Genomic DNA, 16,185 nt, shown 5'->3' on the forward strand with positions numbered 1-16,185 from the left:
AGACTTATTACCCTTCAGAACTAACATGCGACTGCCATACCTATTGTGGTATATCTGTGTAGGTCTGGAGGAGTGCTGTTCACCATTGCCATCATTTGGGGGCCTTAGCCCGGCCTTTCTTTATGGTCATCTACACCTGTCCTGCTGGGTGAGGCTGGTGGTGGGTATGTGACCCTCACTGACATCCATGTGTGTGACCTATTGACACCCACAGTTATTTGTGCCATCACATGTACTGCAGTGGGGGATGTCACCTTGTGTAGGGCTGCCTAATATGCTGACACCAGTATCTGTTGTGAATTTCCTGTTGACCCACATAGCTGTCAGCTGTCAGCTGCTATCCCATTCAGCCACCCAATTCCCTTGCATGCTTGCATCCATATCATACATAACTATGAAAACATACTACTCCATTCAGTAATTGATAGGTAGGGTGACTTACCTTGTTGTTGGGACAGTATCGAGGATGGTGCTGGAGGGCTGACTATGTTGGATGCACATAGTACACTCCCTATACATGGTAAAGCACAGGTAGTGTCATGTTTGGCATCCCTTTTACTGTATGTGTGAGACAGAGTGAGGTATCAGTCCCTGGTTTCCTACAGTGTCAGTGTGTGTGCAATGCCTTGGCTCTTTGTCAGTGCCTGGGCTTACTGGACACACCTCCTTCTGCCTACAGGAGCAGGCTCAGGAAGTTCCTCCTCTGAGACCCTCTGTGCCTGTGCTGGCCTTGGCAATGGTGGGGGGCTGTGTGACCCTGCAACGTGCTGTTCCTGCTGCAGTTGTTTCCACAGGATAATATTGTGTAGCATGGTACATACTATGAACATTTGTGTATATGTAGGTAGGGAGTACTGCAAGACTCCACCAGATATGACAAGGCAGCAGAACCGTGACTTGAGCATCAAAAACACATGCTCTACAATGATCCTGGCTTGTGTGTGTGCCTCATTATGGTGTTCTTGTTCAGGTGTGTATGCGTTTCTGATGGGTGTCATCAGCCATGGCTCCAGTGCATAGACAGCATTCCCCCCCGGCAAACCCCCTGATGTAGCTGTGGAGCAATGCCAGATGTGGGAGTTGTGATAGCCTGCAGGGCTCCCAGCACACACGCTCATGATAATGCCCTGGGCATCGCACATGACCTGGCAGTTGATTGAGGGAAAGCACTTGTGGTTTATGTAGACCCTACCCCACTCACCGGTTGGTGCTTAGATGTGGATGTGCATGCAGTCTATAGCACCAACTACCGCTGGATATTCTGCTGTACGGTGGAAGGGACCCATACTTCTGGTCAATGTCTCACGGGTGTTGGGGAAATATATGTGCTAATTGGCATGTGGTGTCATGGCATCCAGGAACTGGTGGAGTACCCTGGATGCTGATGCCTGTGAGAGCCCCCATGATATCCTCATTTGGTCTTTGGAAGGTACTTGTGGCTAGTATTCTTAAGCCTACACATACCTCGGTTCTGTGTGTGAGGCGGGGATGGCACAGCTGAACGATTTGCTGTAGAATGTCCCTGTCCACCCTATAGCACTCCACTATCTTCAGCTCATGTAGCCCCTGTTAGGTTAGCCTGGGTCTGTACACTCTTCTCCTCCTCCTCATTGTGGGTCAGTTGTCAGCATTCTCCTCCTCACCAACCTCAGTCTCTAGCACATATTGATGGAGTAAAGCAGCAGCAGCCACTAACATTTGTAGTTAGTTTTGTCAGTAAAATCCCTGTCTGTGTACACCGGTGGTGTAGAGTTTGTGGGAAAAACCAGTCTGAAAGATGTTTGCATAGTTTATAGTAGTGTGCTGGGCTGCTGCATGTGTAATTGGTTGATTGTGATACATTCCACCTGCCAGCTATGCTATTTCTCCTTGAATACCTTACTACTACTGTTTCCCCTTCCCAGTTCCTCCCTATTTAAACCCCAAGGTGCGCCACGCATACCCAGTGCTGAAATGTAAACAATGCTGCCATTTACTCTTTTTTTTTTATGTTTAAAACCCGGTTCTCAGCGCGCAAACCCGTTTAGGCTATGTACACATTGCTTAGGCACATCTGACACACCCCCTTCCTTAAACTGTGTTTAGCTAAGGGCAAACACGGGCCATAGAGCTCCAGTGAGCTTACAGTAAGCATGACACACCCCCTTATGAAGTCATCCAGCTCTTAGACTTACACTGTTGTATTGCTGCACCTACACGGTTAGGTACAAGCTGACACTTTGAAGAAATATGTGATTCAGTATAACTCCCCTCATCTGCATACCCCAGTGTGTAGGTCATTAGTTGCTGCGCTAAAATGGACCCTTTCCCCTTGTCAACCAGCGCTCCCTGGTATTGTTTACATTCTTCACACCATTAACTATTATGGCAAAATGCGGATTTAACTTAAAATTGAGTTTTCCTTTTTTTTTTTATTTGCACAATCCCATTTGCATGTTGCTGTCCTATGCTTAAATGGACAAGATTGGCCAAGAAAAAAAAGTTTAATTTTCATGATTATTAATCACTTTTTAATGCCAATGGCCAAATATTTGGCCATTGACATGTCTAATGCACATAATACATGCTTTTTCACAAGCTGCCATGCCTCCATTTTGTCAGTTGCAGAAATGTACTCAGTTATTTTCTGAATACATTTCTGCACTAACACTGTTCTGGCATTGAAACCTGGCAGCTTGGTGAATCACTAAATCACCTCAATTGCATGGTTTTCACCAGCAAATGAGGTGATTTGCATATTTGCTGGTTTTCTGTGCTGGAGCAGTGTAGGGCCGCTCGTGCACGTGAAAACGGCACTATCTTGAATCGCTCGGTGGACATTTTCTGTGCAGGAGCTCCTACACTGTTCCTGCATGGAAAAAATGGCTTCCTGAATCCTGGGGACAGTCTATGTACAGGTAATATAATGAAGCTAAGAGATATAAAAAATAAAGTTATGGTAGTCAGTCATTTTTTAAGACTAGTAATGCATACACATTCCAGTTGCACATACTAACCCCCAAACCTTTAGTTTAGACACTAAATGACAGATCAGTCCAGCCACAGTAGACATTCCCATGTACAATCTGCTCCATCTTGCCATAATGTCCATGTTTTGAACAAGAGCCTATACCATGAATACCTGTAGAAGAGCCCTTTGACACTTTAAATGTTATTCCTCATTGATCTATCAAATGTTTAAATAATCAATTAAACAACAAAATATAACAGAAAGTTAAGACAATGTACACAAAATATAAACACAGTGATTGTAAGTGCAGTTTATGTCAAGAATGAAAACTGCTCAGTAGAGTTATCATTAGAAGCACATATGTGTTTACAAAACTTTTAAAGCATGCCATAGTAGAATAGTAGCTGTACCAGTAAGATGATACATTTATCTTATATGGTGCTCTTTATAAAGATATGATCTTTATATTATGTCGGTGTTAATTTTGGGGTCTAATTTCTTGATTAAAATACCATTATTTCGAACAATGAAAGTACGATCTTACTTTCGCGAAAGTGCACTTTAACGAAAGTGCACTTTTGCAAATTCCGGTTCAACAAACCAGAAATCTAAATAAAACAGAGCACTACAGTGGGGATAAGGGAAAATACCTGTTTCCCCACTGTAGTGCGATCTCGGAGTTAGTATATTTAATGTAGCAGGGGTGTATGGGTGCACAGACTCCAAAAAATGGAGTTTAAATTGTTATTTTTTTAATTTTAATTGCCGGTTTGCTGCACTGGAAATCACAAAAGTACATTTTCTTTGAAGTGCACTTTCGCGAAAGGTCATACTTTGTTCAAAATAATGGTATTTCAATCAAAGAAAGTAGACTCTAGTTTTGCAACAGGTAGTACACTTGCCTTTACTGCAGAAGGCTGTGGGTTCTATTCCCACATCAGGCAGTTTGATTGCTGACTCTGCAATGCATAATGGGGTGCTGCACTTCTGACTGTGCCATTCTTGAGGTGAGACCTAAAATCAAGGCCCCACCTGTTTGAGCTGGTGGTAGCTCAAATGGATGTAAAAGATCCCATTGCACATATTGAAAAGAGTATGGCAAATTCCTCAATGTCTTGGCCAAATTTTCCTCAGTAGTATAAATATCACCTTGAGTCTCCCCTGAAAAGATGCTACTAGCCTAGTAAGACTATCCTGGTCAACAAAGAATGAATAAATAACATTTCAAAAGACTGAGAGCTTGATAATCAAAGACTGAATGCAGGATATTTCAAGTTCACATGTTGGAAACGACAATCAACCTCAGGGCAGCAGCACATAACATCTTATATTGGCATTACAGAATAGTGTGCTCCATTAGATTACAGAGATGCAAGTCATATAAGGATAAGAAAAACAACAACAAGACCTGAATACTATTTAGAATCAAATCGAAGGCCAGTGCAATCTCTCAGTACTGGAGTAGCAGGATAATCATTAGTATGTAATCTTTCTGGCAATCAAACTCAGAGTCAAACATCCCAAGGTAATGGGAATTGAAATAGCTAATAAGGAGTCTGATGTGTAACTAATAACTAAGGTCCTCAGTACGTACAAGCTTTTAATTCTGATCTTCTTCTTCTTCTTCTTTCGGCTTTTTTCCAGTTAGGGGTCACCACAGTGGATCTCCTGTCTGATCATGATTGGCAGTGGAATTTTTACAGTGTCGAGTTGCCAGCCCAGCGCCCGACCTTCCACGGAAGGCACACACATGCACACACTTACACCTAGGGCCAATTTAGAATGTCCAATCCACTTAAAGCATGTCTTTGGGATGTGGGAGGAAACAGGAGCACCCGGAGGAAACCCACATGACCACAGGGAGGACATCCAGACTCCGCACGGAAGGCACCCCAGCCGAGAATAAACCGGAGAACCTCTTGCTGTGAGGTGACAACGTTAACCGCTGCACCACCGTGGCCACCCTATACAAACTTTTAATTCTGATAATAATGATTAAAAAACAGATGACTAGACCACAACAGTCACTTTGTCCCTAAACAATAGTTGATGATTGAGGAAATACCCACATTACAGATCTGCAAAACAGACTCCATCTTACTGTCACAAGACAAATGTAGGAAGGAGGTGAAGCACCGACTAATCTGTCAAGAAAGCACATACAGCTAAGGCATCCATCTCAGCCATGTTCAACTGATGGAGTGTGACATGGCCTCCAGATCACCAGCAGAAAGGGGAGATGAAGCTTTACACCATCTTTTTAGCAGTCATAATCCAGTCAACCCCTTCCAAAGATCTGCAAGGCTCAACTTCAATACTGTTAAAAGTAACAGATCCAAGAAAAAAAACTCTTTGCCTCTTCACACTCCAGAGATAAGATTAAATGGTGTTTAGCCTTGAAATCATTGTGTGGGTACATCCAGGAAAACAGAAGATAAACCAGTCTGTGATTGTAGATGGCATAACATGGTAAGGATGCAAACATTTGGATGCCAAAAACTGTATTCTCAGATATTGCTAACAAATAACAGAGGAAAAAAATAAAATAAAAAATAGTTACCACTATCCATAAGGTAAACTTTATGTATCTGAATGAAAACAGTCTCGGTACTGTGGTCGGTAGGAAAACCTAACCCTGCATGGCCCATGGACCAAGTCTCAAGTTAATTTTTTCAATAATCATCCTTCTCAATAACTTTACCCAGAAATGGAAGCTCTAAATAGGACACGAATTATACAGATTAATGACAGCTGGACATATATTATTCTACTTTTAAACGTTAATTCTTATTAAAACCACTTATTTTATAACATCTGCACACACCCAGTCTGAATGATACCATGCAGATCAAATTAATATGCTTCAGTCTAAACCTAGGAAGTTAGAACAGTCACCATGCCAACTCTTTACTCATACTATTTAGTCTAATTATATTTGCAACTAGGATTTCTACCTCTTTAATTTTCTTACAAATTTACATTAAAGTCCTGATGTATAAGTGGAGATAATTATTAATATTAGATACAGAAAGGTTGATACATACTTCACCCAATCCTCATGTGAAAAAATCCTATTGAAATATCACTTGAGTGAATATTAATTAAAAAGCCTAGCACGTGTGAGTAATTCTAATGTTTGTTACTGTAACTGTTTAAAATGCTATATTCCAAAGTATTTGACTAAGACACTTCCAAGCCTGTATTACATCTTCATCATTCTTTGCAAGAATTTGAAAATGTCAAGTCTAACCAGCTAGCAAAATGAAAAAATGGTGCAGATATTGCCAGGTTGATAAACAGCTATGAAGACAGCCCCTCCTACTAACAGCTGATGTCATCACAAGGTCATGACCTAATATGTAATAGTTCCTTGATTATTTTACTTAGTAAAATAGTTATTACAATCTCTCCCTTTGCGAACTATGAAAGAAACTGACTTTTTAATATGTATTGATTTATATTTTTTAGTGGGGTAGTGCACTGATTAAAATGGAACATTTGTAAGCACAGCCCAGGTGAATAGGATCATATAAGAATTGAATGAAAAATAATTTCAGATACAAGGATATGCTAACACATATACACATTTATAGATGCAAGAATATGCTACAACATTTAGTTCATAAAACAGTTTACAATGTCAAAACATGAATGGACAAATGGAATCAAGCTTAGTAGTGCCTTTGGATATGATGTAGCCATATATATATATATATCAATGACGGATGGTTGTTGCCAATTTTATCTTATTTACATGACATTTATAATGTCTTGACACTATTAAAATGCATTTAGAATTATGGAAAACTCTGCATCTTAAAAAGTATGCCAAAACCTTCTGTCTGACGGATTTTTTCAGTATTAGGCTGTGCATGGCCTGCCAGGAAGATCATGGGTCCGTCCATAAACTGTAAAGCTCGTATTTGAGATCATAGTCATAAAGTTACTGTTGTTATGAGCATGAATTGTCCTCCAAATACAAAGAACAAATAGTCAGAATATCAATAACATGTTGTTGATATTGTTTGTAGAAAGAAGTTTAGATCTAATTGTGGCAATGCTTTTCAGTTGAAAACTGAACTTGTATGTTACACTTATGCGGTGTAAAAGGTTTATGGTTGGGGAGACAAGCAATCTTATAACTAGACTGCGAGGCCCTCATAAAAGCAACCTCTATCAGTTGGCCAGTACTTGAGATAACACTGGATTACATTTCTGTTTCCTTGCAGAGCACAATCTCCTGATGGGCATATGATCATGTAGGTCAAGCCATCAGTCCGTAGACTGACGCAACTCCAACAACATTGCATCTTTCCTCTTCTATGTCATAAGCAGCAGAGGTCATTCTCATAGCTCATATACACTGGACACCCACCCATGTACAAACCTCAGTGTTTGCTTGGTACAGCCTCCATGTCCATGAAGGACGACTGATTAGTGCTTCCTCAAACTGTCCCCTGAATCCAGTTTCATAGTATTTCTTCTTTATACTTCACCCAAGAAAAAAATAAATAAAAGAAGAAGCATTTGTATTTCCTCTGTCTATTCTCCAGGCTGATATATTGGTCACTTGATTATAAAACAAATCCATGTGAATATAGCTTGCCTCTGTACCAGTTAAATGCCATTATGTTAACATTATCTAACTAACAGGACAAAATATTCTGGTCAACACATGTTTCCATATGTTGTGCTATGCAATTACAAAGTTAAAATTAAACTTTACGCCACTGTTTGATATTGACCACTTTTCAGTGACGAAGTATGAGAGCCTATTGAAGCCTTAGTACCATAAATTAGCATGTGACTTTACAAACGGGGTAAATTGTCATTAGCACTTCATAACTTGTTGCATGCTTATGGATCACTTTAGCTAAATTTAAAATATGCAAAAGCTAAAACAAGCTAATAAATCTGATCAATGTATGATTTAGCAGTACTATGTAAATATTTTGAAGACATTTGCCACTCATGGACGATGACTAGACAACAGTTCAACAGTCCTGCTGCTTTTCTATCTGATTTGCTTAGTAGCCAGTTGTTCTCCTTATCACTTAAGGTAGGTGAGATGAATATATCATGTAGTACCACGTAACTCACATTCTGTAATTGCTGTATAAATAGCTATATGGTTGTGCCATGTCCTTTAAGCAACTGACATGTCCTTGAAGTACATCTAATATCCTTTCATGAAATACCAATTGCCCACTTGTGACAGAATGCGTTCACATGACAATCATCAAAGGCTTTATGTGGCAGATACAATTGTACACGCTGAAATGAAGCTCAGGCGGTATAGCTTTACTGATTTTATATTACATATTAATATGTTAATTTGCATAATTTCTCCATCTGGTAATGGAAACTGTGTCAGTGACTGATCTGTCTTTTAAGATGAATTATATGACTTTGAGGATTCTATAAGCTATTCTTAAACCAGTGACAGAGAATATTGGTCACTGTTAATTTCCAGTTATTAATTATACAATATTTTAAAAAGTGTGAAGTTTGCAACTATTGCAGGACACTATCCAGCTGCTTTACTAATATTATTGTATGCTAATACTATCCAGTGTGAAGTATTCCATGACGTCAGTTAATTGTGGATGCACCAAATGTAATGGCCAGAATTCATAAATGGTGTGCACAGATGCTCAGTGCTGGTAAATAGTTTAAATTATATGACAGAGCCAGCATGAAACATAAATGCCCCAAATACCACACAGCCATGACATACCAGGAGGGTCTTGTTATTCAACATATATGCAAATGATTGCCTCCAGTAATGTCTGCAATTCAAAGAAATGTGAATTATGGACTCTACTGTTTAGGGAAATGGGACATATGTGGCAGTCCAGCTATGGGTCACCCCTACCTAAGGCAGGAATAAAGTTTCCAAAGTATAGTACACCGTGATGTCTGCAGCAAAGCATTGCTTTACAACACCTTCATTGTGTCTAGCATACAATGTAAGTATGCAATCAAAATATATAATCTAACTCAGGAACATCCTGGCCTGGATGCCAAGGCAATTTGAGAGTAGAGTAACACACAAGCCTGACTAGTTATGCCATACCCAAGTCCAAATTAAAGGGATCTGTCAGTCTTAATTCAGGGTAAGTTAATGGAGACTACAGAAGGGAATCAGGATCTCTATGCTGACCAATACTGGCATTGTACGTTGGCAAGATTTACTAATTTTCAAGGCTGATTATTTGGAAAATGCCATTCAAATGGAAGAGATATGTCAGTAAAGCAGCAGCTCCACTAGTAAATAAGATTCAGTACCGAAGACAGTACCTGGTGGAAGTAAGACTGGCTACAATACCTTGATCCACATACAGGTGGAGCTGTGCTGCAGAAGTTGAGAGTCAGAGGCAGAGCTTGGGTCCATAGGCATGAGCGTTGTGTTTATGCTAGCCATTGTCCAAATTGCTCTAGGAATGGATCACATTACTTTATTGTTTAAAGTAGACTGATTTCCTTAGTAGCCAAGTGGTGCTACATGCCTGTCTCTTCTTGGACAGCATGAGTGCAGGCATAATGACCATGCTAGCTGTCATACCTATGTGCACCATTCTGTCTTACTGGTGGAGCCGCTATATTGGTCAGCATATTGGGCAGGAAGCTCAACTTGTATGAAGTAGCATCTCTGATATATAGATGGACCAGCTGGACCTGAAAACTTCATTTGTACTTGTTGCCCTGCCACACCCTCAGACAGTTGTCTCACTGCCTCAAAATATGTAATGAGTTTCATTAGCATAATGTTAGTGAATCTCATTACCTTGCCTGGGCACAGTGAGACTCTGTTTACTAATACCTCAGCATTGCAAGGTATGGGATTGGATGAATCCTGGCCCTCAGGATGATGTCATCCCTTGGGGAAAGTCAATTGCACTGTTTGATGTAGCAGCAGCAGATGGCTTCCAAAATTCTACCCTCACCAAACCAGGCTTTTTGAATGCAACCCATCATGGTACAGTGCCATCCACGCAAGTGATGTGCGACAACCACACATGCTACCTATCACACACTTATGATAACACAAATTACTCACCAGTGTGTTAGGAAACCCAAATAGTCATCCTCATTTTAATGTATGTAACTGTCCTACACTATGCAATCAAAGCCAGTGTGATTAAAATGCATGAGTTGCATCTATTCATGACTGTGGGACACAGATTTACAGAACAGTGTTACTGACATGGCAACACACTTGATGCACTAAGCTGTTGTGGCTGTACAAACATTGTATCCCAGGATGGAACATAACGTGCTACATGCTGTACTACCAGGAGTATATTAGCTGCGGTACAACACATCAAATAACTGTGGAATGAGAGATTTTGAGTAGTACATTATTCACTGTCATATAGACAGGTCTAAATATGGGAAAATGGTAGTGTCAACTACTTTTATAGATCACACTCCTAATAAATGTGTATTAAACATAATGTGCAACTTCCTTGTTTGGAATGCATACTGTACCCAGAATTCAGAAATTGGCCCTGTCAAAAGTGTAAAAGCTGGTGCAAAAAGGGCTTGCTAGTGTGATTGTGGAAACCAGGGATTCACAAACACTTTAGCTGCAATGAGGAAAGACCTTATTGTGTGTTGCTTGTGTCTGAATCAGTCTGTAATTTCCACAAACACCAATAGGTCAAGCACCATGTACTCCTTCATTCACTTATGACCTACACATATCCAAACACACACACAGATCTACTTTTAAAGCTCAAAGTTTCAAAACTTAGAATTTCTTATGGTCAACACTATAAGATCGAAGTTTTGAAACTTCGAACTGTTGAAATGGAGATCACCGTACAGCGCAGAACAGAAAATTTACCATATTCCTCGCTGTCATTTGATCCCAGAGTTGGCATATTTAATTAGCAGGGGATGTAGGGACCACAGAGGGGGCTTGTCCCCCGGCAAGAATGTAAAAAAAGTGTTTTTATTTTTTTTTCAAAGTTTCAAAACTTTGATTTTATGGATTTGACCATAAGAAAGTAGAAGTTTTGAAACTTCAAGCTTTAAAAGTAGGCTCGCACATATATATATATATATATACAAACACATGCACAGATAAACCATCACTCAGTTTGCAGAACATCCCTGATGTTATGTCGTAATTCTTTCATCACTCATAACTTACGTATGACTATAGTCAGTCAATAATGACAGTTGTAAGAGTTTTGTCCCTCTTCTTGTCCAAAAAATGCTTCATGATACAAAACCTGTCACTCTAACATTTAAGTGGTTTAGGATAATATTAGTAAAGATTCTGTTGTCATCTAGGGATACCCCTTACCTTTGTCCAGATGTCTTGAGCATGGCCTCTGTACATGGCAGACCCTTACAGACAATCAGTAATGCCAGAGCTCCCAGTTCCATGATTCTTATTCTTTGGTATATGCACCCACATGCAAGATGAGCTGCTGCAGTATAAACCTTTTATGTGGCTTAGAGTAATATGCAGAAATAGCCCCTGGTAATGCCCCCCACCACCAAAACAATGTCTTTATACTGCATAAATCTTTTTCTATCACCTTTCTTTAATCAAGAAAAGTTTCTCTGATGTCTAGATCTCCACATTACATCCATTGCTTAATCGTTTAGGGGACAGTTAAGACAAGTGGTAGCCCTCCAGCCTTAAGCATGCAAACACACACCCACAGACACACACAGACACACAGACACACACACACACACACACACACACACACACACACACACACACACACACACACACACACACACACACACACACACACACACACACACACACACACACACACACACACACACACACACACACACACACACACACACACACACACACACACACACACACACACACACACACACACACACACACACACACACACACACACACACACACAAACACAGACATTCTCTATTTATCAAACTCCTTCCTATAACTCACTCACACTCTCACCCATTCATCAACACACATAGATGCAAACACACACACACACACACACACACACACACACACACACACACACACACACACACACACACACACACACTCACACTCACACACATACACAAACCCATGCTGACATTGTTTGTCCCATAACTAACCTCCCTACTTTGATAATACAGGCAGACACATGTATACACACACACACACACACACACACACACACACACACACACACACACACACACACACACACACACACACACACACACACACACACTCACCCACTCACACACATACACAAACCCATGCCGACATTGTCTGTCCCATAACTAACCTCCCTAATTTCATAATACAGGCAGACACATGTACACACACACACACACACACACACACACACACACACACACACACACACACACACACACACACACACACACACACACACACTTAACAGATATCATTCATACCTCTACATACACTCACACATGTACACAGCCTCATAGACCCACAAAAGAATAACCTATCTGCTAACCTCCCCAGCACTTACCTCTCATGTGATTGTACACATTGAAAGTGATGGGAGAACATAAGCTTTTGCACAAGTTAATTACTGCTGTTGGTGGTAACAGTTTATACAGCCAAGTGGTATTATAAATCAGTCAACTGTGTAATGCCATTACTGTAGGAATTTCTGTCATAAGTGCACATGGCTAATTACCATACATTCCCCTCCTCCAAATGCCTCTCTGGTATTTGTAGTGGGCCAGAGAGACAGCCCACTGTGGTGTTGAAACACTTTGAAGTAAGCATGCTGGAAAGGCAGCCTATGAATTGGAAACAATTCCCACCAGTGGTAAAAGGGGCTTACCGCTGGTGGAAAGCTGTCCAAACCACAGCCTAACTTTTTTTTTTTTTTTTTTAAATTCTTTTTATTGATTTTTATTCATAACATAACAAATCATATCCTACAACATGACTAAAAGATATGTACAGACAGAAATTCCTCTACATACAATAACTATATACAAAGCCCATCTATGTAGAACCCCCAGGCCGGAGGTTCGAATGCAGTGTGATTATGTTAATATACCTTCATATACCAGTTTCCAAGCTTCCCTCTGTGATGGATTTAGCCTCATGGAATACCACAAGTATTTATGAGCAGAAAAATGCTTCCCAACTATCTGTTTGAGTCCTTCCCATGATAGGGTTGATCTATCTTTCCAATTTTGGGTGATATAGTATTTTATCAGCATAAAGGCTGTTATTAGGAAATAAGTGTTCTTAATGTCCATGCCTACCGGGGGTATGTGAAGAAGGGCAAATTGCCATGAAAGGGTAGATTTTTCATAACCCATTTTTTCTAATTTAACTCTGAGGGCGCACCAAAGTCTGTAAGAGCATTTGCAACTCCAAAAGATGTGGATAATATCTGCTTCCGTCATAGGGCAGAATTGGCAAAAGGGTGGGACTTCCTTGTACATCTTGTTTAGTAAAGCAGGGGTGTAATATGCATTATTTACAATCATAAGTTGGGTATATCTGAACTTTAACAGAGGAATAGCTTTGGAAAATTTTTGAGTGGCTTGGGCAATGGATTTGGAGGAAATCGAGGGGTCTTGTTTTAACCAAAAATCAGAATGGATAGCCTCTTTCGTGCATCTAATTGCTGAGATTAATTTGTAGGAGTGACAGACCATTTTCTTTTTACGAGTTAGTAGATTCCATAGTACCTTACACAACTCTATTTGAGGATCGGGAATATCTGTATCTCTCCAGAATTTGTTGCAAATGTCCATTAGTTGTCTAATCATAGTGGTGTACTTGATCGAAAGCTTCAACTTGATTCTTATGGAAGAACTATGTTCCATCCTGCATGAGAAGAAGTCCAGAACAGTTTTACTTTTGATCAGTGGGAACGAATTCAGATTAACCAAATTCTCGTTTAATTTAATGTTAGGATTAAGGTGTAAAGGTTGGAGAAGATGAAAAGCAGACTGTAGATCTAGGGATTTAAACAAGTTTTGTGTACATTTGATTTGAGACCATAGGTCATTTTGAATTTTGATACTAGGGTGTAGTAATGGTGTCAGAAGACTGACAGATTGATTTAGATTAATATATATGAACAGAGTGCTGTACTTTGAATGCTATGAACTTATATTTGGAACTTCAGATTCATTTGTGCATAAGTTATACATTAACCACGTATATTTATTAGCTGTGTGTAAAGGAAAACACAAAGATCAATCCACGTTAGGTTCAAGCAAGGCACCCTTTATTACTTGCAGCCAGGAGACAAAGCATGTAGGTACAAAGTTTGTCTGATTTTCCATAGTTCAGCCTACAGTTTTTAAACAGTTTTCTACAAGTTCACAGAAAGATGCTATTATTAGATTTGCTGCTGACATGGTCAAATAATTGCTGTCTTGCAAAAATATGTTTTTTGAGAAAAACAACCTGGCCTTGAGTTTGTTTCAGGTTCCCTTAGTTTCTCACAATTCATTCTCTAGTTCTGATATGATGCATTCAAGGTACAGTCCTGGCCTCAATACACTTTCTGCTGATCATGGTAGATTTGCAGACATCCATTGTTCTCTTTTCAGAGCTTCTAGCAGCTGCATATTTTCACACAGAATAAGCAGAATAAATGTATTAACTCCTTTTAACCCTTAATACACTAAACCTGCATATTGCAGTTATATATTTTAATACACTAAACCTACATATTGCATTGCAGTTATACATTTTCCTAACATTTCCCCCTTTTAATACTTTATTCAACTTTCAAAACAAGCATAAACAGTTTTTCTTCCCTTAACCATTTCCCACTCAGGATTTGCAGTTAGAGAGTCATTCATTTCAAGCTTGTGAAAGTATTTCTTCAGCTTTTAATCAGTACCTCTAACTCAACATTCTGATATAAAGTCTTTGAAATTGAAGCGTCTATGAAATTTTCAACTAGTTCTTTTATACAGGGGATGCAGCAGCATCCACACACCATCAGTAAGGCTGCCCCTACACAGATGGCAATCAGAATGTTCATCAAGATGCTGCCCCAACCCCCGAACCATTTTTGGAAAAAGTCTGTCAATGGATTCGTTCCTGGTTTGGTCATGGCCGACACTTGCTGAATTATTTTGAGATGGCTGTCTATTTCATGTTTGTTGTCAGGAATAAACGAACAGCACTCCTCCTGGATTAAAGCACAAAACCCTCCTTTTGCCGCTAGGGTGAAGTTGAGAGCCATGCGATTTTGAAGCACTGCTGTCCTCATGGCTGTGAGTTCATCAGTCACCAATTCTAGGGTGGAAAAAGTCACATTACTCATTGTCTCAAGAAGTTTGGATAGTTTTCTCAGCTCCCAGATCGATTTCACTGCTCCGTATGCTGGTATTATGCCCGCCCAAGATATGACGTCATTGCCCAGATCCATGTGCGACAGTCCTTTGTCACTCACATGGACTAGATCATGGTGATATATCCAGGATGCATCAACTTGTCCCACCGGATTAACGGGTTTCTTGATTTCTCGAACATTTTGAATTTTCCCCTGGGGTAGTGTAGATACATGTCGTATTGCTGGAATCAGATATGCCAGAAAACAGCTTCCAGACCAGTTGCCTGGTAGCCATTTATATGCTCTATCACCACACACGAAGTAGCAGTCAGGAATTGCGACTGAGATGTTGCCGATTTTATAGTTACCGGGCTTTTGTTGGGTCATAGCCCAGAACATTTTACTATACACGATTTGATTTTCATCAACCGTTTTCTTCCTTTCAGTAAAGTCATTGCTATTGCCAACCTGTAATTGCTGGCCTTCGTTTGTCGTGGTGCAAGAATTCCCGGTACAGTGATGTATCACTGTCATATTACAGGTGCTATTTCCAACTTCTGTTTTTCCGTAGTTTTGAAAGCATACTGTTCCTCTTTTTGCCTTGGGTAAAAATAGGGTCACTCTTTTAATCGATGTCACATTCACTGCATCCTTCAGTAGTGCTTGCCAGGCTTGATTTATATTTAAGGGAATCTGTATTAAGGGTATTCCTCCATGTGCAGTAGGAATAGCTGCAAAGACCCAGCAATTGGAGATATTGAAGGTGTCTGCATAATCGTGCTTAATAGCCTGATAAGTATTGAAATTTGGGTGCTACTTTGCACGTTTACTTCATTCTACTTGTGTGGCTGAGAAGAGAAATGGCCACAATAAAAAGATTATTGTTACCAATACAGTCAACAGGATGGTCATGCAATATTTCTGTGGAAATGGTTGTTCTAC

The sequence above is a fragment of the Protopterus annectens genome, chromosome 15.part0 (genome assembly GCF_019279795.1).
Source record: "Protopterus annectens isolate FY-2018-M chromosome 15.part0, PAN1.0, whole genome shotgun sequence".
NCBI classification, from domain to species: domain Eukaryota; kingdom Metazoa; phylum Chordata; order Ceratodontiformes; family Protopteridae; genus Protopterus; species Protopterus annectens.